The 27,861-nt window shown below is 44.6% G+C and overlaps 1 protein-coding gene across 1 annotated transcript in view; it reads right to left on the bottom strand.

The window, feature by feature from the left end:
- PAK3 (p21 (RAC1) activated kinase 3) overlaps positions 1 to 22,612 on the bottom strand; it is a 124,454-nt gene extending 101,842 nt beyond the window's left edge. The window contains exon 1 of the mRNA XM_030449457.1: positions 22,287 to 22,612. The gene's annotated coding sequence lies outside the window, so the exon portion shown is untranslated. The remainder of the gene's footprint in view (positions 1 to 22,286) is intronic.
- Between the last annotated feature and the right edge of the window lie 5,249 nt (positions 22,613 to 27,861).

The following is a 27,861-nucleotide window of genomic DNA, read 5'->3' as shown; positions in this document are numbered from 1 at the left end:
AGCACAAAACGTAAGAAAAGCACATAGGGAAAGAGAAGGAGGGAGAGGAGTGGAAGTGAAAATTCCTACTGTGATAATATTTCAAAGCTGCTTCCATTTTCTACTCCTAAATGCAAAAACAGGGGTAAGAAGATGTATTTTCTTCCTCTTTACTGTCCTCCCTTTTTATTTTGGACCTTTCCAAGCCTCTCCAATTTTTGACAAAGGTAGAATGGCTAAATTCCACTGTTACCTTTTCCTCCTTCACTTTGCTTTGGAAATTTTACAGAGAATTTTTTTTCCCAAGAAGTGGGGAAAGAAAAATGTAAAAGAAAATATCTCTAAAAAAACCCTAAGCTATACTCATGCAACCACACCAGGAATTTAAAAATGTTGGGTGTGGTGGAAAAGAACATTCAATAAGAGCTGAAGTCAGAAAGTAACGGTAAAAGGAATCGTTTGTTTCTGAGATAAAACTAAATTTTTACTCCTTTCCACCTCTCTGTCAAAGAATAGGAAAATTGTGAAACATTTTCTGCAAAACCCTTTAAAGGGGTAGTAAATAATTATTTGTAATTCTGCTTTTTACAAGCAGAGCAGTCTGACACATACCATGAGAGGTGCCTGGGGTGCTGCTGTCACTGCAGCCCACAGCATCCCACTGAATCCAGGATCCTCTGCAGAGAGGGGATTCAGTTTTCCTGAACCTTGTGAACATCACGGGGCTAACAAACTGCAAAACATCCCTGTCCTTCTCTGTACGTACAGAACCAATCAGTGAGATCACACACATACAGTGAAAACATTGAGTGCATTAACAGCCTTCCCCCAAGTCTCTGCATTACAGATAAATAACCAGGACATTGTGCTCTGGACTGCTGTAACCAAGTTGAGATTTTCAAACAACCCAGGGAGCTGTTAAGGAAGCCAAAAAGCAGCTTGAATTTTTAGATCAAAAAATCTTGATCTACAGAGGAACAATTTTATTACAAACATATTCACTTTCCTAAAGGGGGAGCACACATGTCCTAACACTTCACCTTTCATTAGGAAATTCCCTTTCACCAGCACTCAGCACACACGTGCTGCTTGCTTTCATCCAAGAAAAAAATGAGCAAGGCAGGGAAGGAGGGGGAGAGCTGTTGGTATTAGGGGAATTTGTGAGCTACAGATTCAGAAAGTGATTGCTAAAACCCCAAACACTTCAGCAATGAAGGTGAATTGCCCAGGAGGTGCAGGTCCTGCCACTGCCTCCCCATCAAGTGATGGAGCAGCAGGAGGGCAGAACCAGACCTGCTGAAGGACCACGGAATTCACCTGGCAGAGTGCAGGAGGAGAAGACAACACAGCAGCAAAATGAAATTGGGTAGGGAGCCATCCTGTGGTTTGTGCTGGATGAGGGACCCTGTTCCATTTTGATCCTCACCCCCCAGCAGTGAGGGGCAGGGCCCAGATGCTGAGCAGAGCAGCCTGGGGAGGGAAATCTCCCTCCAGCACCCACAGAGGAGAAGGTACCAAATCAAAGCTTTTGTCAAGTGAAGTATCCAACAAGGGCAGATGGAAACACAAAGCAAAAGCAAGGTTTCCAATGAGCTTTTGTTTGTCATGCAGCAAGCCCCACACAACCCTCATTCCCTCACTGTTCACGTCACCTCTCCCCTTGTCCTCCTTTCCTGGAATGGGAGTGAAGACTGAAGACATTTCTGCCTCTGGGACAGGACAACAGCCTCCAGAAAGCCAGTGGCAGGCCAAGGAAAGAAATGAGCTTTAGTTTGCCCCTGTCAGCCTCTCCTGGAGCTTCACACCCCACCCCTGGGCTGATTCAAAGCACCAAGTGCCTCAACCAAACCTCCTCTGCCTCCAGGAAAGAGCTATGGTTTCCATCCTCAGAGTCTTGAACCCAGGGTCTGACCCAAGTGCTTTTCTACACAGGCAAATTCAGATCCAAATTAACACCCACATGGAGGCCCAAATTCCTGTGCTAGCATGGGCAGCATCTCTACCTTTGAGGAGCTGTTTGGGCTCAGGCTGCCTTGGGAGTTCCCCACTGCCACGAGTGAAAGGGAGACCACAACCCTGAGGAGTCAGCCAGGGAACTTCCCTTCACACCAGTAACCAGAGGGGGTTTGCTTGAGGTCAGCTGGCCAGAAAACCTGGCTCTGAACAAATGGAAATGCAAATCAGATGAGAAGAAAACAGAAAGATGGGAAGAAGGGAGGCATGGGATGCATGGCTCCAGTTTGCAGTCCCTAAAAGCCCTGACCAGGGCAACAACAAAGCATTTACAGACTCACTCCAAAGCTACCCAGAGCAGTGGGAACCATCTCACTGGGTTTGCTGGGTTTGGGTCCCCAGGAAGTGTCTCTGGGTTTCCCTGAGGGTGTGGGCAGCATTGCTGACAAATCTTGGAGCAGCTGAGTCCTGTGAACTTCCCTTATAAGCCACATCATAAGGTTCTCCTGGGAATGGCATCCAGTGGATGCCCAGGAGCATGGACTATCCTAGTAACAAAGACATCTCTTTCTGCCCAGGATCTCAGGCATTTCCCAAAAATTCTTCCTGGGTGGCTCAGAGCACTTACCTTCAAAGTAATGTCTTTTTAATTTGCTCAAGGACACTTTGTGGTGCTGTTAAAAGTATCTCTCCAGAAAACATGCTATTACACAGCTTGGAAACTTAATTAAACAACATGTAAAAAATATTTTTAGCAGCTAATGTAGCACAAAGGAAAATGATCTGCCATGCTCTTGCTTTCTTCAGTGCCATTTCCAAGAAGCTCTGAAGTTTCTGGGCAGACAAACAGCCCTGTCCTGCCTCCCTACTTCACCTGCTTTGATCACACAGAATGATTCAGTGCAAAGGGGATCATCTCAAAGAGCAGATGCTACAGCTTAAAAGCCTCTCAACTGACTGTCCTCCACAATGTCTTTGCTTCAGAGCTTCCAAAGCTGTTAGCACTGGTAAAATTTTTCTTCAAATCCTACTGTGCTGTTTCCCTTGCAGACACCACTTGGCTGCTAACCCTCAGCCTTGAGCCCATTGCTTTGTGTGCAGTAAGGTCCTTCAGCTGTTATCCACAGCCCATTTTTCAGTCTGAATTTCCCCTTTCTGTCATAAAATAGAGAGGAGAGGACTGATCAGGTTTTCAAATTAGATTCTTCAGACCTACTTCTCTATTTCTCAGCAAGTTTTAAAAGCAGGCAATCATAATATGAGAAAAGTAACAAACTGTTGTTAATTTGCCACAGTTTTCTGAGACATGAAATGCCAATTTCCATTTTCTTCTCATACAGATATTTCCTAACACCGTTCTTAAAAACAAAGGGTTAAACTGAGTCACAGTTTAATCCATTCCCAATTACATTTGTGAAAAAAAAAAAATTGTTTCTTGAGGTGGGATCAATGCTTTGCTTCCATGGAACAAAGGACCCTGCTCAGCAGTTTGCTAATTTATCATTGTTCATTTTAAAAATAAGCTTTAATGGAAGTTTATTACCTTTTGTTTCCCTGGAAATGCAAGGTTTGCTTTGCTTCTCCTACACAGTAAGACAGAAGAGAAAGAGCAAATCCACCCAAAGGGTTCTGACAGCTCTCAGTGTTACTAATAATACTTCAATACCAGCAGCTCCCTGATTGTATCTCCAGAACTCACTGATAAAGGACACAAGAGGCAATATCCCCCGTGGAGATTGGGGGTATAAGGTAAATTCCTTCATTGTGCTTTTAAGTGCCCAGGGCTTATCAGCAAAGGCTGTAAGGACTGTGTTACCTTGCCAGGAAAAGACTGGGATCTGCAGGGGTAAAAAGCAACTGAATCATCAGAGTTCAGCCACATCAGTCATTTGACAGGAGCCTTCTTAGTTGCATTACACCAGTAATACAGGAGGTTTCCCTCTCTCTCTCCCTCCTGGAGCTGGTGGAGGGTACATCTGCGTGAGATCTCTGCTGGGATCACTCAGGCTGGGCCCTCACACTGCAGACATCACCACCACAACCATCGTATTTTGTAGCTTCCTTCACACACCTGATGAGAGATGGGCCCAAGGAAAAGCATGAAGTCCTAAAAGCCACATCTCCACACTGCAACCATGCCAGAATCCTCTCTCAAGTTTAAACATTGCTGTAGTTCAGCTCAAAATGCACCCTACTGCTTTGACACAACCCCTGTATGGAGTTTCCCTCCATCCCCCTTCCATTGCCTAAATTCAGCCTTAGTCACACAACAGCCCTTCCATGCAGAGAGTGGTCCCCAGCTGTCCCCCTCCTGTCCCCCTTGGAGAGGCTGGGAAAGCAGGAACTCATTCTTGATCTTCTGTTAACAACCCCCCTGTCACAAACCCATATTCCAAGGACATGGGGGAACAGTAATTAAAGGAGCAAATACGCCCCGGTTTTGAATATGCAAGGGACTCAGAGACACAGCCTGGATTTCCAACCAGCCCAGATTTCCAACCAGCTGGCTCATTGTGGGGAAAACAGCTGCTTGATTTGTCAGGCTTCAGTGCCTGCTCAGCCCAGCACCAGGCTACAAATCCACTGAAAAGAGAGATTTCCACCAACCCATGTGAGCCCCGTAACTTCCCTCCCTGCAGCAGGCACATGAGCCATCCCTTTTAATGGGGTTAGTGTTAATTAACCCACTTTAAACAGAAAAAAAATAAATGAATATTTTTCTCTTTCTGTGGACACACAGCTTCATCTGCCAGCCACCACCACCCATTACAAAACTGAGCTCTCTTTTTTTGTTTTACTTGCAGGGAGAGGAATTTTGTGTACCCTCCACATTCAGGAAGATCCCCAGCAGACAGAGAAGGGCCTCCTACAACAGGAGAACACGTAGGTGGAAATAGCAGCTTATTTCACTGAAAAGTGCAAGTACAATTGTGGAATGAAAGGAGCTCATTCAGAGCTCTCTGATTTGGCTCAGCACTCTTCACAGAGACTTTTGTCTTTGATGTGTATGTATTTATTAGAAAAATGAGCAGGTACAATGTGTCTAATGCACTCATGTTGAGGACTCTTCGTTCTGTGCTGATACTCAGACACACAACTCCATATTACCTCACCTAAAAGCCACCTCCCATCCCCATCAAAAGATCTTCAAAGCCCAGAGAAACTGCTGGAAAAAGCCATTTCTTTAATAGTATTTTCAAAATATTAAAAGTATCTTAAAGACTGAACATGTAACTTAAGTCAAACACAGGCTCATACACTTCATGCCAGACCTACCTGCAAAAAAAATCCAAGCAAACCAATTTAATTCCCAAAATTTTGTCAGGCAATTTCTTCCTTTTCATTCCTGTTATAAAAATTGTAGGGTATTCTAAAACTGCAAAACATTCAAAGCTCTGAGGGCTTCTGCTGTTTCTAGTGAACTGCTGGCCTTGAACCTGAACTTGCCAAAAAGCCTTTCTTTGCTGCAAAAAGACCCAAAAGTCTGTTTACAGGGAAATGTTACCCTTAGATGAAAGCTTAGCAGAGATGCAGCACTGCAGGTCTGACCTTGAGACTGCTAAATGAGGAAAACTCCACTGGGAAGTGTACAACTGGGTTCAACAGTGACCTTGGGGGAAAAGCAGAAATATCACTAAGTCCCAACAATTGAAAATCAAAATAAATACACACAAACAAACAGCAATCTTAGGGTTGGAGATGGGGAAGGTTTCTTCTCTACCATGCAGCTGGCTCAGATTTACACTCACTCTTCCATGGCTGAGGACTACAGGAAATTAATTCCTTAAGGGATGCCAAGAGTATCCCCTGAATCCAGGATCTGACGCTTTAAGGAAAACCTCAGAACAGCAAAATTTGCAATAAAATAACACTGTGAGATGGGGTTTGTATCCACACACCCCTTCTTTCCAATGAAGATTAAATTCCCAAATCATGCCATTTTACTTCAGGATATTCCTTAGAGAAAGATCCTTTCTGGCCTTCCTTTGCTATCATGGTTTTTCTCTACTTTCCCCTCCCTTTAACCTAATTCATTCCTTAGATGTAAACCTCAGCTATGCTGCTTTCCTAACTAGTTCAAAATATTCTTACATTAATATTTTACATTATGAAAGACCAAAAAGATGGGTGAAGCCCCTACTGTTATTTTTTTGTTTCTGCCTGAGAGAGGACAATGATGCTTAACAGAAGTCACATTTACCATGACCTGTGGCAGGCAGGGTAAAGCTCTGTGTTTGTCACACTGTCTGCAGTTCTTCTCTCCACCCCCCAACTCTGTGTGTCTGACTGCTGGACCCCAGGCAGGATTTTCATGGGTGATTTTTATAGGTGTGACAGCTGGAGTGAAGTACTTAGCACTTGTGCAGTTCAGCTCTCCTGTCTCCAAAGCCAACCTGGGCATTCAAAAAGCATTACTCAGGTCCTAAAAAGTAATGAGATTGCCTTAAAAACCAAGATGGTTTTAGATAGCATCTTTTATTTGTCTTATGGTGCTTCTGCCTTTTGTGGCTATGTAGTAAAGCCTTCCTTTTTTTTTTTTTTTTTTTTCCCTTCACAGCAAGGAGAAATAGAAATTTATTTATAAATAACAGATACCTTTTCCATGAGTCATCTGACCTCTGAATCTGGGATTTTAGGAAAAACACATCATCAGATTGATGAGAGTTGACAGCAGTGAATTACAGTGCATATCCCCACTACAAATATGTTTTCCTGAACAGGTTTCTTCCAGGTAAGAAAGTTATTGGAAATGTTTTCTCTTCTTCTGGATGCTGTTGGGATGGACTTAGTCTGTTACCCACTCTCTCCCAGTTATCCCAAAGGCAACACATTCAAGTAACCAACCACATTTGTGTCTGGACTTCCAGATCCATACAAAATTTATTTCAGATGCAACCTCTCCCAGTGCTGATGTCATCACCCTGAATTCATGCAGCCCGAGATACTGCAGGAGACTCTGTGCCCTTTGGCTGTATGACACATACTCTGCTCTCTACCAAACCCAATGTCTTCCCAGGTTCAGGATGGGTTAATCAAGTAGCCTGAAGTCTGGCTTGTCTGGAAGCCTTGATCCAAAGATTATTTCCAAAGCTCTGGGGAAGGCTTAAGGCAAGGCTTTGCTTTGTGGCTTACTCATTTTGAGGGTGGAACAAGTGGGAGCAAAACATTAACTGTATATATCAGATCACACCAGCATGTCTAAACCAAGCTACTCCTCCAGCACTCCTGTATACAGTAGGACTAACTAGCCCTAAGCTGATAAAAGCCTACCAGACATTACAGACTGATAAATAACACATTTATCAGTTTATCCATAGATGGACTTTCAAGTTCCTCTTGAATTAAAAAATGCAAATGATTCTAGAGAGTTTCAAACGTGCATTTATACATTTCTGCCTTGCCACATTATTTGAGTTCCACTGTTGCATTCTTTTCTGGTAGAAGGGGGATGGCAAGGTGATGCACCTGTTAGTGGAAATAATAAATAAAAGATATTTGGAATCAAGAGTCCACCCTCTCAGGATCTCAGGCTGGCAGGAAGGTCTCACATCCATCTCCTCCTTTACAATTCAAGACCATGTACCAGGGCAGACCTTCCACTCGTTGCTGGCAGCACATCAACATCTGCAAGACAGCACTGCAGAGCAGCAGCCTGACCAAACCAGAGAGCACCCTGGAACACAAGATGGTTGAAACACTCATCAATTTACCAGACTGAAAGCTTTCCAGTGCCATCATGGATGTTCCCAAGTTTCCTTGGAAGCAGCACAGCACCACACCATAATGATGCAAAGGACCACCACAGGCCAGGGATCCATGTTTCACATCCTTCACTAGAACCAGACTTAGTTCTGGCAGGAGATGGTGCAGCTATGGACTAATCATGTTCTTACTGAAGTTCACAGAAATTAATTTTGCCACCAGCTTAACCTGTGTTAGAAAACTGAAGGATATTCAATTATCAGTGCAAAGAGAGATGGAGTTCCATTAGGCTGGAGAAAGTGGGATGTACAGTCACTGTGAAAGAAAAATGAATGCAGGAGCAAAGATCATCACAATCTGTCCTGCTTAAGATAATTTACATTTAAGAGGCCTATCTTATGTAACACATTTTTGGAAGAGATATGCATACTTACTGCCTCCCTTTTCTCCCTGCAAGGTCCCCTGGCTGCTCTAATAAGAGTTCCTGGTAAAACAAACTAAACATACATAGATTTTCAAAGGCAGCAGCAATGCTCTAAAATAAGCAATCCCTGAAACCCTTGTGCATTGCAGCACTTGCTGGGCCTTAGGCAGGGGGAAAACAAGACAAACTGCAGCTGTGAAATATGAAGTAAGACAGGAATGAGAAAACATTCCTTTCTCCTGAGGAAGCATATGCAGAGCTGTAAGTATTTTGATCTACAAGTTTAAATTAAGCCTTGCAAATCAGTCACCTCATAGACACAGAGCTGAGAAAGAGCTCTTGCTGGGCACATGTAGGATGGGGCTGTAAGCAGAAGGTGTCCCAGCAGCACCAGGAGATGAACAGAGCCAGCAGGAGGGAAACAGCATCCTTGTTCTTGGCTATTTTTGGTTCAGTCAGTTTTTTTCCTTCCCAGACTTCTGCTAAAACTTTTTCTGCCTAGAAAATGCACGGGCGGATGGATGTAAATTATGCCACAAGATGTTTGTTTCAGGTTTAGAGATGTTTTGATCTGCAGGTAGGAAAGGAGTACTCATAGGAATTCTGGGGAAGGAGAAGCTGGTGACTGGGGAGAACATACTGAGCTCTTGTTTGCCATCCCACCTCGGGCAGGCACCCTCAGCTCAGGTCCTCTATCAGAAACTCTATCTTTTCCTCAGCCTCCTCCTGGTTCTGCACAGTACAGGGGGAGTTGCTCCCACTGCTGTTCTAACTAATGGCTTCCAGAGCTCATCCACCAGATCTGTCTGCATGTTAGGTCTGAAAATGGGTGCAAGAGCCAAGTTCTGACTTCTGAGGGCCAGTCCCTGCTCAGCTATGAGGTTCTGATGCCTAGTTGGGTGATCACACCAGCAGCAAATGTCACCATGTTTAGGGAGAAGGAAAGAAGGTCTGTTTTCTAAGAGGACTTGGCTAACACTGACATCTCAGCATCTTAAAATAACTACCCAGGAAGCAATTACCTGCTTCAGTTTAGATCAAGTCAGAGACACAAAGATTATCAAGACCAAAGCTGAACCACTGTCAGCATCCTGTGTCTCTGAGAGCCATCCTTGTCCTCTGGCCTTCCCAACTGTCCTTCCACTAACAAGGAGAACAGAAGACATCCAGTGGCTGCTGACAAGGAAATGAATGAAATATGCTATGGCAGTAAGTTAACTCAGCTTGAAGCAAACAATATTAGGCATTTCAAAAGCAAATAATTACACTACCCCTAACTAAACCTGTCACTCTGAAGAGTTTGGCACAGAAGAAAAAAGACTTGCCCATTGCAGTCCTGCCATCTCTAAATAAACCCCTCTTTACAGTTTCTTTTTAACTTCTTTGGACACGAACTTGCCTTTGCTGCTGTTTGTGTCCATGTGGAAGTGTGGCCTTCTTGAAGATGGAGACTGCCAGGCTGTGATCAAGGCTTGTCTGGCACCCCTGCAGTGCCTTTCCAAGAGCTTCTGCATCCTTCACAGAAATGATATTTCACAACTTTTCAAAGCATCTCAATAGATTTTGACAGATATCCCTACACCTCTTGTAAGCACCAGTGTGCTACAGGACTATTTTTTCTGTCCAACCAACAATAAAAAACTTAAGAACACAGCACTTAACATGTGCAGGCACCAAACAGCTCAATTTCTAAGTTTGCTGCTTCTGACCATTCCTGATTTCCCTCACCCATCAGAGCCAAGTTGATACTGCCAACTGTCCTCCAACAGAGTGGTACACCTTATTTCCAGGAAAGAAACTAAAAGCATATTTCAAAAGTGTTCAATCAACTCTGTCAGCATAGTATCTGGAAAAAGGAGAACAAATTAGGACCAGCAGAACTTACCTTGAAAGGTTTACTGTTTCACACCATGTACTCCTATGATATTCTGTGTGTACAGGCAGCAAGGGAGGTGTAGGCAGAGCAGAATCTTTTGGTCAGGCACTGAAGATCTGCTGTCCAGATAATAAGGAGTTCTTTAAGTCCTCTCTGCTTTGCATTTATGTAAACCCCCTGCAGATGCTCTTCAGTCCCAGCTGTGTGTGAGCTGAAGGTAGTGCCTAACAGATCTATTAAGAAGGTCTCTATTTTGCTTCATGGCACTTTTTGAGGTTTCAATGCCTTCTACAATGACTTGAAAACAAACCTATCTTGGTCTTTTAATGTAGCAGAATCATTCTGAAGCATCATCTACATTTAAATGGGAGTCTTTCCAATGAGGACAGTGATAATTGTACTGAGCTGGGATGTGACAGGTTCAAATACTAATCCCTGATGTGAGATGAAATTGCCCTGAGAGATGAGGGACTCTGAAACTCTAAGTGCTTGCACCAGTATCTCTAGGGCCCCATCCCTGAGCAGGTGCACCTACAAGCTGAATTTCCATTTGGGCAGCTGAAAATACAACAGGGGAGTGGCAGCCCCTGCTAACAACCTGCCCCACTTCACAAGAACTTGATCACTGTCAATTGCTGAGAAATTTAAAAGTAATCAGCAATCTGAACATGTGTCTTGTGTACTCAGATCTCAGTACAAGATCAATACCTCAGCTGAGAAGAGCCAAAGGGGACATTCTTGCCAGTCTCCCCCTCATTATTTTGCAGAATCCCACATATCCCCTTTCTTCATCTGTTTTTTACCTGCACTCCATTAAAACAAAGTTTCTTAATCAGTTTCTTTTCCATGTGCCAAACACAGAACTGATGCCTAAAGAATCCCAGAAAGTGAGGAAGATGGATCCAAGGGTGAAATAGATTTCTGGAATAATTCTTCATATCCCACTGTCTGACTTTGTCCCTTTAAAATATTCTCTTTTCTAAAATATATATGTATTATCAGATACAACTCTACTGAATTTCACTTGACCTTGGCACAACTCACACAAATGCTGAGACCCAAGAGAAGCCTTCTTATTGTCTTCATTTAAGGGGAAGAGGTCCAGCTTTGTGTTTCCCATGCTTTCTGAATAAGCAAAGGGTGGTATGGAAGAAGACTTCTGTTTGCTCTGTTGTCCTCTCAAGCACTTGAGACAGGGATGGGAAAAATCTAGAATTGTGCAACCATAGCTTTCTACATTGTAATTAACTCTCATTTTCCCTAGCCCTGAAGTGCTTGTCTCCTTCACCCATAACTGAAAAAAACAACTGAAAGCTCTGGAGGCAAGGGAGGAGACAAAAGCAGCTACAGAAAGTTGTTCTCCCTGTTGGCTGTATGTTGCTTACCTAGGTAACTGGAGATGATTGGTTCATTTGCTAATTTTTTCATCATAGAGGTCACCAGAAATAAATTCTGCACACACATCATGTTGAAATGGAGAGATCAGGAGATTCAGACTCACAAACTCAAAATTACAGCCTTGGGCAGCCTGTTCCTTTCCCATTCCTCCATGAAATTCTCCAAGCCCTTGCCATCAGCTGAGACCACTGCCTGTCACCCTGCTTTCCCATCACCTCACTGTGTCCCCACACTCCCAACATCTGCACTTCCCCTTCCACTTCCACTGTCAGTGCTTTGGGGCTGATTCTGGCACAGTCTCAGTGCTCCCAGAGCTGATTCAGGCCTGGGGACCCCAGGCACAGTGTTAGCCATGCCTCACTTTACTCACCTGTAAGATGGAAGCCAAGAAGATGTTTCCTGCAGAAGGCTGGAGCCTTGGTGTTGGCTCAGGAGCTGCCCCATGACCCTGGCAAGGATGAAGCAGGAGACATGCAGCTTCTGAGCTTTGTGTGCTCTGCCCCTTTAGAGACCATCAACCCCAAGCAGCAGGTCAGAGGGACCTGGCTTGCTGGCTACCAATTGAAATATTCTGACTTGTATCTCATGGGTACTTAATAATGAGCATTTAAGCTACTCAGATGTTTGAACAGGAGAAATTGCTTTCTAATTGGAGCCACGGACACTGAAAGAACCATATAGTTAATAAGCACAAACAGATTCATCATCACAGGCAACTTTATTAGGATACTTACAACTGAGATTGTAACCATTTGTTCTGCCAATAAGCTTAGGCAAAACTGATGCCTGGTGTCCCTTAAACCTCAACTGGCTTATTTAGACTAGGTGAGGATATTTGATACCCCATCCCTTTAGTCCCTCTAAAAATAATCACATCGTATGTCCTATTTATTAGTTCTAATTTTTATCAAGACACTCTTCTGTTTCTCTAGGGGGCATTTACAAAAGTTAAAACACAGAGCCAGCCAATAAATCCATCCTTTATATAATGAAATGACCTCCCAAGGAAGTAAAACCCCTCTCCCTGAAAAGCCAGAGAGGCCTTTGTTGGCTTTGCTGAAGGTAACTACAGCTTGAAAGAAAGCATCTTTGCCTAAGAGGTTGGAAAACGTGGTAGCTATCATGTTAGAGTGTATTATTAAAAGTGACAATTATTTCTGTATGCTTACAATTGGAACTTGTGAGTTCACAGACTCTAACAAATGCACTGCTGCTGTTCTGGATGGCCTAGCACTAATAAAGCAAACCAATTCTGAATGCCCAAGGCCGGGACCTTGGGGACAGCAGATGGTGCCCAGGATACCCATTCTCACATTAGCATAAGAATAGGAGGGAGTGGGTCACAGATTGCCTTTAAGCAAGCTTGCAGTTGTCCCCACAATCTCTGCCTCCTACCAAATGAGACAACAGCATTGTTTTGGTTTTCTAATTTAAGTAATCAGTGCTTCATTACACAGAATGTATTTCATGAGCAAGTCAAGCAATAAAGAAATCCATCTCCTTTGTAGCACCTTGTACTCCATAAGCACCGTATTCAAACTCAGGACACAAAGCAAAAGGAAAGGAACAGCCCTTGTTCATGTGCATAAAACACTTCTGGACAAATGACTTAAGAGTTCTTAAAATTAGACTTTCTTTTTTTCCTCAAATTGCTTCTAATTTTGAAGGCAATCAATTGCAGCTCTAATTGCTTGTAAACACAAATGACACATCCATATCCAACTTGACTCACTCACTGAGAGCCAGAACAAATTCCAAATAGAAACTTGGAAGCTATACCCCAAATTCCTTAGAAACAGCATGAAATCCACATGCTCACCTGGATTAAAAAATCAGACTGGTCTGTGTTAAGAAGAGGCAAAATTCACCCCTAACTCACTTCCTAATTTCAGCCTTAGAGTTAAATAAAAAGCAGCCAAGGCCTGGGCTCTCCAGAGAGAAGTGCAGATCGAGCCTCAGGATGTCAGACACAATCTCTCCTGAGATGTTTTGCCCTCTCCAGTAAACATAGGTAAGTTCCACTTTAAGTAAAGTGTTTCACTGAACGTGTGTCTGGCACCTCAACCTTAATAATGAACAGAGCTCTGGGTGTTTGGCTGTCTGTCTTCTTGGCTAAGTCAGGTTTCTGAATTAACTAATTAATAATTAATTTCTTAAAAAACGACTTTGCAGTCATTTTGTAGTTCAAAATCTGTGCTCCTTGGAAATGGATGCTGAGCTGCTTTGGGTTCCTGACTGGGTATTAACTATCAAGAGAATGTCTCAACTCCACTCATCACACATATCAGTCAGTTCAAGTCTGGAGAAGCCTAATAAGAAGTCAGTTTATCAAAAAATGGAAAGCACATGAATTGAGAGATTGCCTACTACCTCAAAAGCTCTCTGCAAGAAAGGCATAGAAAGCACAACCAGCTCATTTCTTTCTTCACCAGAAAGAAAAAGAGGGGGTGTTATCTCCACTCCCAAACCCAAGGGAATAAAAAGACAAAATATTGTGTCCCCATGTACCTCTTCCTTATCACTGTCCTGATTCTAGGAAACTGCAATCATGGCTTCACCTGCTTGGATCCCCCTAGAGCTCCCCATGATGGGAACTTCTGTAGTGGAGACAGAGGACATTCTGGATTCACCAGGATGGACCTTGGGAGGCTGAACAAGCCCATAGTTTCCTAACTGTTCTCTGAAACAGAGCTGACAAAGAGTTAGCAAAGGCAAAGCACTCCACACCACAGGCACACCCCAGATTCCAGACATGGGTGATGCTGAGGCAGATGAGAATTACAGATTTACACACAACACAAACTGGCACAAGGAACAGATGAAAATCTTTTGTTGATGTTGCTGTTCTTGTTTCTCGTGTAACACAGTTTTCATTCCCTAAAGCCAATGCACTAATTGCCAACTGAAAATAAGTCATCTCATCATCTTCCCTGAATAAATACCAATAGTTTTTCAGCCTGACTGGAAAATTCAAGAAGCCATATCTGGGCAATAAAAGCAAAGAACTATTTCTGTATCTTGCTCAGCACATTTCCTTCCAAATGAACTGCTTGAAGAATGATGAGTTTCTAGAAACATTTTAAAACTGGGGAAAGCTTTTGCATAAACTAAAGGGTAGTTTGGGTCACAATACCACTGGGTTCCACTACACTTTGAGTATCCTTTCTTGGATGAGGAGTTCAGAGGAAGGCTGAGGATTTTGTGATTGACAGATGAAATATGAAAAATCACCAGGGACAGAGACCAAAAGCTGGTTCCCTGTGTCATCTCAAGCAGAGTTGTTTGGACCTTATTTTTCACAACTGTTGAGATTCAAGAATTTAAATTTTCACTCAACTTCCTTCCAATCAGGTACTTCTGGGAATTGAAGTTCTGAGATATATACCAAATGAGAATTTGCATCCTTGTCAGTGGAACATAGCCCACTGGAAAAAAAAACACTGTTCAATACTCAGCATTGTTTAACAGGGAGAAAAAGTTAAATCTAGCAGTTTCTGCCAGTTGTTTCTGCCTTTGGGGAAAGAGCTTTCACCTGTTGCAGGTGTCTCCTTCTAAGTGGTTCCAGAAGGCAAGCAGGTGCAGAGAGGTGGTGGCACTTGCTTGGGGTGAAGTGTCATCCCCTCCTGGCAGTGCTAAGACTTCTCACACTCAGAGTGAGAATGAGAGAAGTGAAAAACCCAAACACAATTTAAGGATACTATTCTGCATTTATGCTCAATATTTGCAGCCATAGAGTTGGGATGATGTCCACAAAAGTATTGCTTTGAAACATTTTCTAATATCTAATTTATTCTTCTCCGATTCTGCTAAGCAGACAAGTTGGGGTGGTCTAGAGAAAAAAAATACACTCTAGCTAAAGCACTGCAGGCAAATGCTGAATGTTCTGTAAAACCATAAACAGTTTCTTGCCTGTAAATCTCCTCTCCCTGAGATTTCTCATCTTTCACTCCTCAGTTCCCAAGATACTAGAAATTCCTCCATTCTGTGGTTACCTGGAGTCTTCTCTTGGAAACAAGCACTGAACACATCATGAAGAAAACAAACAGTAAGAAAAAATCCCCTAAAAACAGCCCTTCAGCTTATTATTCCCTTATACTTCCTGTGCAGGCTCAAAGCCAAAGATACTCCAGCCACAGCTGAGATCAGTGGTAACTGTTGTTAGCTCTCAGTAGAAGAAAAATCTTCAACACTTCTCAAAGGTGTCATTTTTCCCCTGATAAAAACTAGAGGGGCAGCAAACAAGAGACCTCTTATCTCCTGCTTCATTGATTACTAATATCAGCAATAAGCTGAAAATGAAAATGGAGAGTCTCTTTGACCTGCTGGGGAAACCCTAGAAGAGGCATAAGGCTGCTGTCCCAGTTGTCACCTGGTTGCCATGGCTTGCAGGTGGGATGGCAGAAATGAAATCCCACACTGTGACAAACCTCGTGTCATCTGCCGTGGGCACGTGCTCTCCCAGGGCACTCTGTGGTGAACAGGCTGGGCAAAAGGCCTGAAATGCCTTTTGGAATATGAAGGAGGAGGATATTCCATTTCAGCCCTTGCAACTATTGAGGAGTTCCAGTGAAATGGTGGTTAAAGTTCTGTCAGGCCAAAATGTGCTGTGTTTATGGAGCTATTTGCCTCTAGCTGTCTTTGCAAAGGGCTAGGATGATACTTAGCATCCTTTTGACAGAGATCTCAAAGAGAGAAATAAAAACAAATTTCTATCTGGAACAGGCAAAGAGCAGGGAGGTTAAATGAACAATCCAGCCTCTCCCAGCAAGGCAATGGAAGAGTCAAAGCACAGAATCCAAGTCTACTGATGGTAGTCCTGTAACCTAAATTGGCATTTTCCTGTATTTCCAATGCTCTTTCTTGGAGAATTTTGTTCTGCCAATGTGTATTTGATGCAACCCCCTCTGGAAGCCCCTGCTGCATGAACTTGTACCCATGCACAGAGAAGATTCTTTCAGGAACAGCCTCTTCCTGAGGTCAGCAGTTACTGCCTTGTTTGGTTTGGGGCTCCTCCTGACTTTTAATTTAACCTGAAGGATTTGATTCAATCAGCAATAAACTGTTTTCCTTAAAAGAGCTAAACAAAACTTTGATGAGGCCCTTGTGCAATGGGAAGATTGATGAGATACATTACAGATTAGGTGTGGAGCGAAGCTGAAGGGCAAAAACTCTTTAAAAAGTTCAACAGAATTATGATTGGGGTTTCCGTGTGTATCCTTTCCCACTGCTCTCTCTCATACTTTAATACATATGTCTAACAACCTCAGTATCCTGGAAGAGGGAAATGGTAACCTCTCCCATGCTTTGCTCAGCTTCTCCTTGCCAACATCATCATGAAAGATGTTTCTCTGGCTGCCTGCAGTGAGCCCTCACATCAGTGCTTCACTGAGCCCCAGAACCATTGCTCCCACTGGGAACTGGGCAGATGGAAGCAATTCTGGAAGCAATTCAGACATTTTCTGCCTGCACCATGGGTAACTTAAACCTACAGCTGAACCAGGCAGTTATCCAGACCAAGAACCTAACAAGATTCAGAAAGGGATTAGAAATGCCTAGAGACAGCCCATCAGAGAAACCTAGCAAGCTGGCACCCAGGCCCTCTCCATGCTAACCCTACTGAGTCCCCAGCCTCAGCTCTGCCTGCTCAGCCCTGTGGTGGACCTGCACCCACAGCTGGGATGAAAGTGATGGGTCTGATGGCAAGAGCTGGATGATGGGCAAGGAAGGGAGGCTGTCCTGCAGGAATTCAGGAGTTGCCATGTGTCAGAGGTGGAAGCTCTCAGCTGATGGTCCAGACCTGAGTCCCTCACTTGAATTATGGATCATAGAATCTCAGAGTGGTTTGGGCTGGAAGGGACCTTACCAACTCATTCCAACCCCCCTGTGTGGGCAGGGACATCTCCCACTGGACCAGGTTGCTCCAAGCCCCATCCAACCAGCTTGTGTCAGTGTCTCACCACCTCATACTGAAGGATGTCTTCCAAATGTCTACCCTAAATCTACCCTCTCCCAGTTTAGTAACACTTACATCCTCACCAGTACTTGCTTCCTTACTCCCCAAAATCAGCAGTGGAGATGCTGCAGCCTCCCTAGGCAGGCAGCCTGTCCTAGGATTTAATATTACTGCTAGAAAGTGTTCTTAAGTTTCTAATGATAAACTGCTGAAAAACAAACTGAACTATGTGCTGATTTCTGATGGCAAACAATAAGCTGTAACGTGGGGAAATGGAGTAGGCTGCAAGCTCCTATGGTGTGGTCTTTGCAGGGTCCCTTGGGCCACCCAGGATGAGTCACCTCAGGCTGGAACAGCAGCGTAGGTGACCTTCAGACCCACTCTAATGTGGCAGTTCTGATGCTTCCATAAAAATAACAAGTTCACACCAACTGCCAGACAGCAGGTCAGTTTTTCCAGCTGATCCTCTGTCTTATTATGTAAGATACACTGCCTGATTTTTGCTCTCTGCTAACCTCTGCATAAATTAACCATTAAGGGTTAGAACAGAAATTATTACATAAAATTCAATTGGTGTCTGACTGATTTTTAATACATCATCATGTCTAGGTCAAAGTGCATTAATCTGCTTGGGCCTATTGAAAAAGATTTAATTAACAAACTCTATACAACCTAACAACATTCTAGAACAGGAGCTGTAGTCCAGGAGATGGGAGGGATGGGGAAAACTAAGCCTAAACTTCTCAACTTCAGCATCCACAAATGCTGTATTTAGGAAGGGTCACTATCCATTATTTCACCTACAAAGGAGGTTTTATCTTCTACATGGTTTCATCTCTTCTCCTCTTTGGCTACACACATGTTCCAAAGCTCTTGTTCGTGAAGCTCTAGTGACATGTGACACAGAGCAGGTGATCTGTACCTTCCCTTCCCCCAGAAGCATCACTACTGCAGTGTTTGGTGCTCAGGGTCACAAGCTGCCAGGCTTGGCAGAAATGCTGCCAGTTGAGAGCATCCAAGGTTTGAAGTTTGCGAAATAGCTGACACGCTGCTCTGTGACTTTGCCTGGGGCACACTTGGACAAGTGTAGTATCAGGGAGGGAAATGTCTTACACCACACAAATATTACAGGGTGGATCCACAAATTAATGCCCTGGGGAAAACTATGCCAATAAATGGGCTTCAGGCATTTGAAACTGCAAGAGACTCACAGAAAACCCCAGAGGTGGAAGGAGACACGTTAATTCAGCACTTAATCCAGCTCTGTAACACAGTCCACAGTCACATAATGCTGGATTTGAAGGCAGGATTTAGAAGATTGTGTTATATCACTAGGCAGGTTCATTGGAGGGCTACAGCTATGCCAGCCTTACACATCTGAGCAAACCACCTAAAGATCTCAGTGCACTACACATGCTCTTGCTCTACCACCACTGGCTCTAAAACCCTGTCTCAAGAACAGAGACACAAAATACCACAGTCAGAATCCACATGAGAGAGCTTCACACTCAGAAACATCTCCAGTGCATTCTATGAACACTTCACCCACCACAGCCTCTCAATGTGTTCAAGGAGATGCTGGACATATCCTGCTGTGCTTGAAAGACCAGGACCCTGTGACTGTGGACAACTGGCTCCATAGCGGACCTTCTAAGATGTGATGCTCTGGAAGAAAGAGTATGGGAGAAAATCAGAAGAAAAACATTCTATAAGATCTCAAAATGCATCTCATTCTATCTGAAGGGCTAAGGCTCCAACTAGGAAGACAATTTCAAAGCACTTGCTTAATCTTAGAGGGCACTGTGAGAGACTGGAGTACTTCCATGCACTAGAACAGTTATGATTTGATGATGATCAAAGGTATTTTTGGGCCCATACCTTCTTCACTGACTCTGTTTTCATGTAGCTGTTTTGCCAGCTATGGACAATCTGTTCAGAAACCTCAGGGAACATGAAATCTGGAGGTATATCAGCGTGTGAGCATCCACTCCAAAACCTCTGTGAAAATAACCTTCAGGAATGGCAATCAGCCAGAGATGCAGTTTGAAGCCATCTAAGATACAAATAAATATTCATAGTAGCTAAGGATTTTTGATTTAATGCCATTCTGCTCATGCAGTTAAATATTCAGATTTCCATGGCTTCTGTAGACTAAACATCATTTAAAAGAGAAATCCACACAGCACCACTTCAGTAGTGTTGCTGCTGCACAGTAGGGGTTGGGAGGAGGTGGAACAGAGTTGTTATTGTAATTTTGAAAGACTAAGATGAAATCTCTTTAATTCAAATGTCAACATCAGAAAGGAGGTGCAGAAAGACTAACACTTCCCAATGGACTCTGGATCACTGCTGCCTCATGGCAGGGGAAGGGATCCACCTGTACCCTACTGTCCAGCACCGTGCTCTGCTTTTACCCACAGGACTGTATTCCACTGGCAGGTGAAACATCACCTCTCACTTTATTTTGACATCTTTGCAATGAACAATCTAATCCAAAGCTGAGATTTACTCCTGTTACTCCTACCCACTGTGCAGCCTTCTCTGCGCTAAGGCAAATGTTTATGCGGTATAAACCCTGGGCTCACAGCTGAGTGTAAGTGACTCTGTAGTGATTATCACCTTCCTGAGGCTCAGTTTACACAAAAGATAGATAATTGAGCAGCAGATCTACATAACCACCCAGCTGGGTTAGAGCAGGGCCTTCCTCTCCAGCTGATGGAGAAGTGATAGCTCCGTCCTGTCTCCACCACAAACTGCAGTCCCAACACGGACAGAAGGGATCTCAGAAGAAGTTAATCAAAGGAAAGCAGAATGAAAGGAAAGCAGAATGAAAGAAAAGTATTTCCCTTTCTCTGCACACTCACAAGCAAAAGGATGACTGTGTTCTACAGCACGTTATTTGCCACTAACCACACCAGGGGACTCTCCCACACCAGCTGGATGCCTGCCAAGGCTCTAACTGAGGGACCCCTTGACTCACTTGGCTATGTCAGGGGCCTAATTCATATATGCTCCAGAACATCAACTCTGAATTTGTTTTCAACACACCTCCAGACTCCATGGAAGGAAATGAGCAAGATGGCAAATGGAATAGCTGTTTGGGTTTTTTTCTTCTTTCACAAAACAGCCATCAGTCTGCATTATCTCACTGCTCCTTATTTCTTCTGTGCCATACTTTCATTTCTTTATGTCTATGCAGACTGAACAGCTTGCACTTTCTCTCCCCTCTTGTGACTGTGGTTTCTGTAAAAGGTTAAGAAAGGAGGGCAACTCCTGGACAACTCTAGCTGTCACACCTCTGGCTGACCAAAAAGGAACAAGAGGAAAGCAGTGAGAAGAGCAACAACAGCCACATGGCAGTGACAGGCCAGGGTCTTTTTCACAATCTTCCAGTGGCCTTAAGCAAATCCCCTCCTTTACACATTGCTGTACATCTAACTAATGTTGAACTTGGGCAGGCTTCTGGCAAGACTTCCAAAGTACAAGGCTCACCTACCAACATACAGGTTTGAGGCATCAATTACTCTGGAATTCAAGGTGCTCAGTTCTCTCAGACATCAAATATAAATTTTAAAATGCAAATGAAGATAAATGTAAACAGAATCAGCACATTTAGGATCCCTAGTTAAGAAACTACCTTTAGTGTAAAAGCCTATCCATTCAGCTCATCAGCCTCTCTGTCCTTTAAAACACACTGGAGGTCACATCAGTCAATGCATTTATTCTCTTGTTTAACTTATACTTATCCTAGGCTGAGTTTTTGTATTATATTGACAAGTCTCACTCAAATGAGCATTCCTTGAAGACATTCAGCCCACAAGATTCACCTTTGTGAAGGAAACTATTTACAAATGAGGGCACAAGACTTTGTTAGAGTGGTTACTTCTTAGAAAAAGTTAACAGGATGGTAGGTGTATGTCACCCCTGCTGGAATTTCTCAGTGACTTCACTGCAACAAAGTTTTCAGGTGATCTCAGTGCTTCCCACCTCTGTTGGACTCTGTTGTGCCCAGAGTTTGCCAAAAGAGAAAACATAAATGCTGCACTGAAGGGCAAAGGAGAGCTTTACACCTGGTCCAAGGGCAGGGGGGCTAATTCAATCTTCCATCTCGTTTTAGCCAAAGTCCAAAGTGCTCATCACTATTTCTAATATCTTGCTTACCATTATCAACCTCTTACACTGCTCAGCCAGCCTGATGGTGTTCCCATAAACCAGAGAATCAGCTCTAACACAAGAATGGGTGGACAGGCAGATGGATTACATCACTGGCAACATGAGTTTTAAACTTCGATTGGCTTCCAAGGGAGCCCATTCCAATTATTCTCTTCCTGTGAGTCTGGAAGTGACTCATGCAAAGACAGTCAAGACCATCCCACTGAGCCTTCAGATTAAAAATAACAACAAGGTAAAAATTGGGAAATATTTAATCAGTGAAAAGCAATTCATCTTAAGCTATTGGAAAGGAAAATCACTTAAGGTACATCTGGCTGGAGAATTAATTTAACTTAGTCCAGAGGGCAAGCAGCCCAGCTTCCCAGGGGCTCCCCACAAGGAGCCTGCAGACCCCTTGGCCTTGAACCTTCCTGTCCTGCACCTGCCAGGCTCCCTGTGCCTTCCAGCCGGAGACAGGCAGCAGCACAGCATCCCGGTCCTCCCCACAGCCAGGCCCAAGCAGCACCCCTGGGCACAACCAGGTCTATTTTCCATAGAGCCAATACTCCCGGGAGACTCACACTAACCAGATCCCCCGGAACAGGAAGAGGGTTTGGGGTGGTTTGAAAGCACAGATTTAGCAACAATCAAGGAGCACTGAGAACTAACAAATAGCTCTCCCCAGTCCCTCCCAGTCTGCAGCCCCACATGGACCCCCTGGTTGGGCTTTGTTCCTGTGGCTGGCTGGCTGTGGGTTGGAGAAGCAGGTTGCAAGGAGCCTGCTCTTCCCTTTCGACCCAGGGCAGAGCTGTGCTTGGGCAGGCAAAGTAAAAAAGCAAAGGACAGACCTTCTCTCCGGCCTCTTCCGAGCTGGGGAGGCTGCGCTCGTCCTCCCGGCCGCGGCTGCCGGCGCGATGCTGCCGGGCCGGTCGCGGTGCTTTACCCACTCCACATTGATCTGCCTGCCGGGAGCCCCGTTTGTTGCTGGCTGTTTGTTGTGGTTTGGTTGTTTTTTTTTCCACTCCTCCTTCCACCCCTTCCTTTCAAGGAGGACAAAAAAGGAGTGGTGGTGGTGGTGGCGGTGGGGACCTCTCTCTTATTATTATTATTATAATATATTCTGGGGGCTTGTGGTTCCTGCAACCAGGCGGAAGTGAAACCCGTTTTCGCCCCCCTCCTCCTCCTCCTTCCGCGATGCTCCGGGGCTGGCTGCAGCCCGGCGGCGGGCGAGCGGCCCGGGGACTGCGGGCTGCGTACCGGGGGGTTGCACCGGCCCCGCAGCCCGGCCCCAGCTTCCCTCCAGCGGCAACGGCGTCCGGGCCACCCCGCTCCCGGTCCCCCGAACGGCAGAGGTTGTTTCGGAGGCAAGGGAAAAAAAAGGGGGGGGGAGAAATAATTTTCTTCACCGCCACTGGGAGGATGGAGCCCGCAGGCGGAGGGGGAGGGGGTGCGGAGAGGCGGCGGGAGCGGGACCCGCGTACCTGGGTACAGGGACACTGCGCACCCGCGGAGCCAGCGGCAGAGGGGGGCCCGGCGGCCCTGCAGGGTGAGGAGAGCCCGCTGAAGGTACGGGGTGGAGGAGCTGCCTGTGGTTGCTCCGGTGACGGCCAATTCGGGCTGGTGGTAGCACAAGAGGGAAAGCTCGAAAATGCCCTTAAATGCAGCAGGAGCCGCCAGCTCCGCAGTGACATCCTGTGGCACCGGGACACCACTGCTGGGGGCAGCTGAGCACTGGTACAAGTCACGCCTTGTCCCCTGGCTGGGGCAGGAGCCAGGGTCGGGGTGTTCGTGGAGAGATCTCCATGACTGTCAGTGGTGGTGTTTTATATCAGAGCTGCTGGTGCTGAAAGGGGACGGGCACTCGGGCGTTTGGAGAGCACTCTCTGCTCTGTCAACGTGCAGCATCTTCCACAGCACACCCTAGATCAGAGAGGGCTCAGCTCTACATACTGTAGCTGGCCTCCTGCCAGGACTGAGGAGCGAAGTGAGACACCAAAGGAACATCCAGCTAACTAAGGCAAATTGTAATGTCTTAATTCAGCATGTGTCATCATGTTGAAACACTTGCAGAGTATCTCCCCCCGGCCAAGAAGCAAAGGAGTAGCGATGCAGCAGTGAAACCCTCTCCCTCCCGAAGTCTTGAATTCTCTAGAGAATTCCCTGTGTCCCCTGCCCAGTCACACAGCACTGAGGTGCTCTGATGACCTGTGGCAGAAAAACAGAGAAAACTTCAAGAGAGCTAAGCACATGGATCAAAAGACCACAACCTGTCCATCAGCAGGAGGAAAGTGTGAAGCCAGCAATTAAGCATAGCTCAACTAACTGGATTCCAGCTTACAGGGGTGCCACTAGTAATGCAGATTTGGTGGTATCAGCCTAAATATAATCTCTGCAGCCCCTGGAAAACTTGGTAAGATCCATGCCACCATGTTTACAATGCTCACGTTGCCCAGATCAGAAAGATTAAGCTTAGTCTGGGCAGGCCTGAACACAGAGCAACTGAAACTCCTGATAATTGTTTCAAGGCATGTGGGTGCTGGTGGATGGGTTGGAAAAGGCTCTTCTGAAGAGTTACTCTATAGAAGTAACTCATGTGAGCTCAAAGATGATGCAGATGTTCACACGAGATGTCTAAGACCCTTTTTACTGAGGTCTCTGTTTTCCCCAGAAGCCACCTGCTCCCAGTTTCATGGGCAAAATCCTGTAAAATTCTGGTGCTGCCCATTCTTGTGGGAAAAGTGAAATGGTCAGTGATGATGACACCTATTTTGTTTGGTGGCAGGCTTTGGACCTGCTGTTCTGGATTCATCTCTATGCTCAGTTTCGTGTTAGACATTTCCTTCACACCCCAAAAACCATGGACTGCTTAGTCAGCTGCTCCATCTGTCCCACAGCCTTGAGACATCTGCAGCATCCGCACTGTGAGTGCACTCTCCCAGCTGAGACCGGCCAGAAGATTGCACCTCATCCTAAGGAGTGCACTCCTGGACACACTGATGCATGAATTTGTGTCTTGCAGCTTAACTACTGCAACTCTCTGTGCTTTGAAATAAACCACAGCTGGTATAAAACACAGCAGATGTCTGCCTAGGACGTGAGAGCAGCCTGGTGCTTTGCTCTCCCTAGTTTCTTCCTAAGTACAGACTTTGGTCTTCTTCTCTGATGTTAGAGCTTCTCATAATCATCTTTCATGGCCAGCTCCTGCTAGAGCACTGCAGCCCTTGACAAATAGGTAAGACAGGACTGTGGGAGTTTCATCTTTCCCAGGCAGTATTTGCACAATGAACTTACTTTACAAATAGCCCTGATCTCGATGCATTCAGAAGTAAACACAAAACTTCTCCATTTCTTCGCACAGAAACCCAGTCAAACAAATTCAAGCCCTATAAAGTAATCAAGCTCTTATGGGGTAGAAAGAAAGCAAGACAGAGAAGAAAACAGCTTTTTTCTATTTTAAAATACTTGGGAGGCACACCAGTCCCACAGTGATAGGAGCCATCTAAATATATAGAAAGACACAGTGAGATAAATGAATCCATCTGTTGTAATCTTCCAGTTTCATAAAACCAATGAAAAAAATCAAGCTTCACAAAACCACTAAAGCACTATTGAAACTATCAAGTTTTTAAATCTCTTCTCCATTGTGTATGATGTAGGAAACCAACCATCGCCTGTTGGATTCCTGAAATGAATGGAAAAGGAGCAAGACTCTGCTTGAAGTTGATGCAAACAGATCCACAATGTAATTAAAACAAATTGCCATTAACAAACTACTACAGACTATTACAAATCCCTCTTCACACCCCGCAACACATTTCTGATTTCCATGATGTGTCAGCACACACATCCATCACCACCCTCCCTCCAGCCCAGGGATCTCAAAGCATCTCCCAGGTGGTGCTTAAATGAAGCCCTACACCACCTCCATTGTTTCTCCACAGGGGAAAGTGACAGGCACAGAGATTTGCTTATTGACTAACAGCAAGAATTAAAATGCCCAGAAAGATGTAGGAGTCCTATTTGCACATGTGTCTTGCTCTTGCTACTAGACAGCACTTCCAGTAGCAGGCTGCTTGTAATTTAGGAAGTCTTTCTTTTGATGACTGCACTGAGTGATCCACTGATGGCTTTACAGCCAGAGAAGGGCAAAGAAACAGAGTTTTGCTTCATCCCAGTGAGTGATTCCTTTTCTCAGCTGTGTCTGAACAGCCACATGGCAGCTATGGACCTGCACTCATGAATATACTGTGCATTCACACCCTGCCAGGTGACAGGGATAGGAAACAGCCAAAGGTTTCCATACCTCAGGGAATTCTACAGAACACACACAAAGAGAGTCCCAATGTATCAGCCACCATCTCACAGGCTTGTTGGTGTGTGCTCTGAGACCCAGCAAAGCAGCCCAGCCTGGAAATAGGGACAACAAAGGGGCATTAGCCAGCAAGCTGTACCAGGCAAGTGGGATACCCTTGGAAGCATTTCCCATTAAATGTGTAAGCAGGTTCAGCTTCCTCCCTTCCCTATTCCTCCTCGACATGTGCACACCTTCCATCTCAGTGTGATTCCTGGTACCGTTTTGCTATGATCTTTCCCTGAGGAAACTGCTGTGTCCAGAGTGCAAGCAGAGGGCAGGAATCTGTGGAACAGGCAGTACAGGTGATTTGACTGCCTGGGTCCTGAAAAATGTCCTCAAGTACAGAGAGACCCTTTGGTAGCCTTAGCTACCGAAATACACATCCAACAACACAACCATCAAAAAGGCCCCAGCTGTACTACTCACTCCCTGTGTTCAGTTATTCTGCTCCTGAGAGAGAAGAGAAACCATGCAACACCCGGTTCCACAGCCCAGAATGCCAAGTCCTGCCCAGGGATTTTTGCACATCCAGAAGATTACACACTAAGCACAAGGCTACCTAGTGCCTATGGGCACCATGTGTGATAGAATGAAAGAGGGAGTTTGCAATAGCTGCTCACTGCAAAGAGATCATGTCTGGTTCACTATTCTAACATACACTTCTGTTTGCCTTTTTTTAGTCTGAGTTTTTCTTCTAGAGCCTGGTTATTGAGGTCTCAGTGTTATATTATCAGTATTTTATTAATAATATACTGTCAGCATGTATAAAAATTACCTATTTTCCCCTACAAATGCTACAATATGAAAAAACAATCTGCTGTTAATAAAACAGATGAAAATTCCCAAAGGAAATGAATGCTCTTAGAAACCACAAACTTGAAGTAAAGAACCAGTCTGCTGCATTTGAAATAATTATGGAAGAAAAATGACAAAGGCTGTTTCTCCTCAAAACTTGGCAATTTTCATAACATGCTACTGATATTCTTAATGAAAAATTGTGCTTTTAGCTGCCTCTTCTTTTACTTTGGCCAATGCTGTAGCCAAACATCTGCTTGTTAAGTTAGCAGAGTAAACTGATAGTAACTCATGAGTTTCTGGAGATCTCCACAGACATTTCCAAGAGAAGACCCTCTGTAAAATGGACTTAGGGGGGAAAAATACAAAGAAAAAGAAAAGTCCAGACAAAGCATCCATATGAATGTTCGGACAGGTTGGGCTCTTCTCCTAAAAAGCCTCCTTGGAGGATCTGGAACAAGTTTCCAGCTGGAAGGCATTCCAAGGCTCAGAGTGCAAGCTTCCCACTGAACATGCCTCTGAGACTGAAGGAAGCTGTAGAGCAAGAAAGGAGGGTGAAAGCAATGGTGAGGTAGCAGATTGTTCACTGCTCAAAGGATCCATTCCTTCCACTTCTGTCTTTTAGAGAGCAAGAGATGAAAATTAATCATGAATCTTGTAAGATATTCCGAGCTTGTTCTTGCTTACGTGTTGAGCTATGTGTATACTGGAAAAATTCTTAGGAGGCAATCCAGCTTCACCAAATATATCCCAACAAATGGAATCCTGTATATCCAGGATTTATGAGAGAAATCCCCAAAGAGCCTCATGTCCAAGCAGATACAATCCAGGCAATCATTAGCAAGTCTACTAGTTCCTTGCCTTCCACTGTCTCTCCATGCTGTGCCAGACTTTGGGACACTCCAGAAGCAGATACAAAAAGGCATCATTATGTAACCAGGCTTTAGCATCATTCCCACTGAATGCCCTTCCTTTCCTGTTGTTGACCCCCAGTTATCACACACCAGGCTGAGACAAAAAAATACTACTGGCAAAAACATAGTTCATTGACAGAATAATGATTTTTTAAAGATCTAAAAGAAGCCATACATATACATGCATAAACAAAGTAGTTTTACTGTCCTCAAAAGGCAATTACATTGGTTAGGCTGAGGAGTAGAAAATGATGACTCCTGACATTTTTAATGAGTTTCTTGCAGGCAAGTGACACAGCCCTGGAGACTGAATCCTCAGACTGTTCATTGACTATGGAAACACAGAGAAGAAGCACCAAG

This window comes from Calypte anna, chromosome 4 (assembly GCF_003957555.1).
Source record: "Calypte anna isolate BGI_N300 chromosome 4, bCalAnn1_v1.p, whole genome shotgun sequence".
Classification (NCBI taxonomy): Eukaryota; Metazoa; Chordata; class Aves; order Apodiformes; family Trochilidae; genus Calypte; species Calypte anna.
Note: the sequence above shows the minus strand (reverse complement) of the source record. Positions and strands in the feature narration are given on the sequence as shown.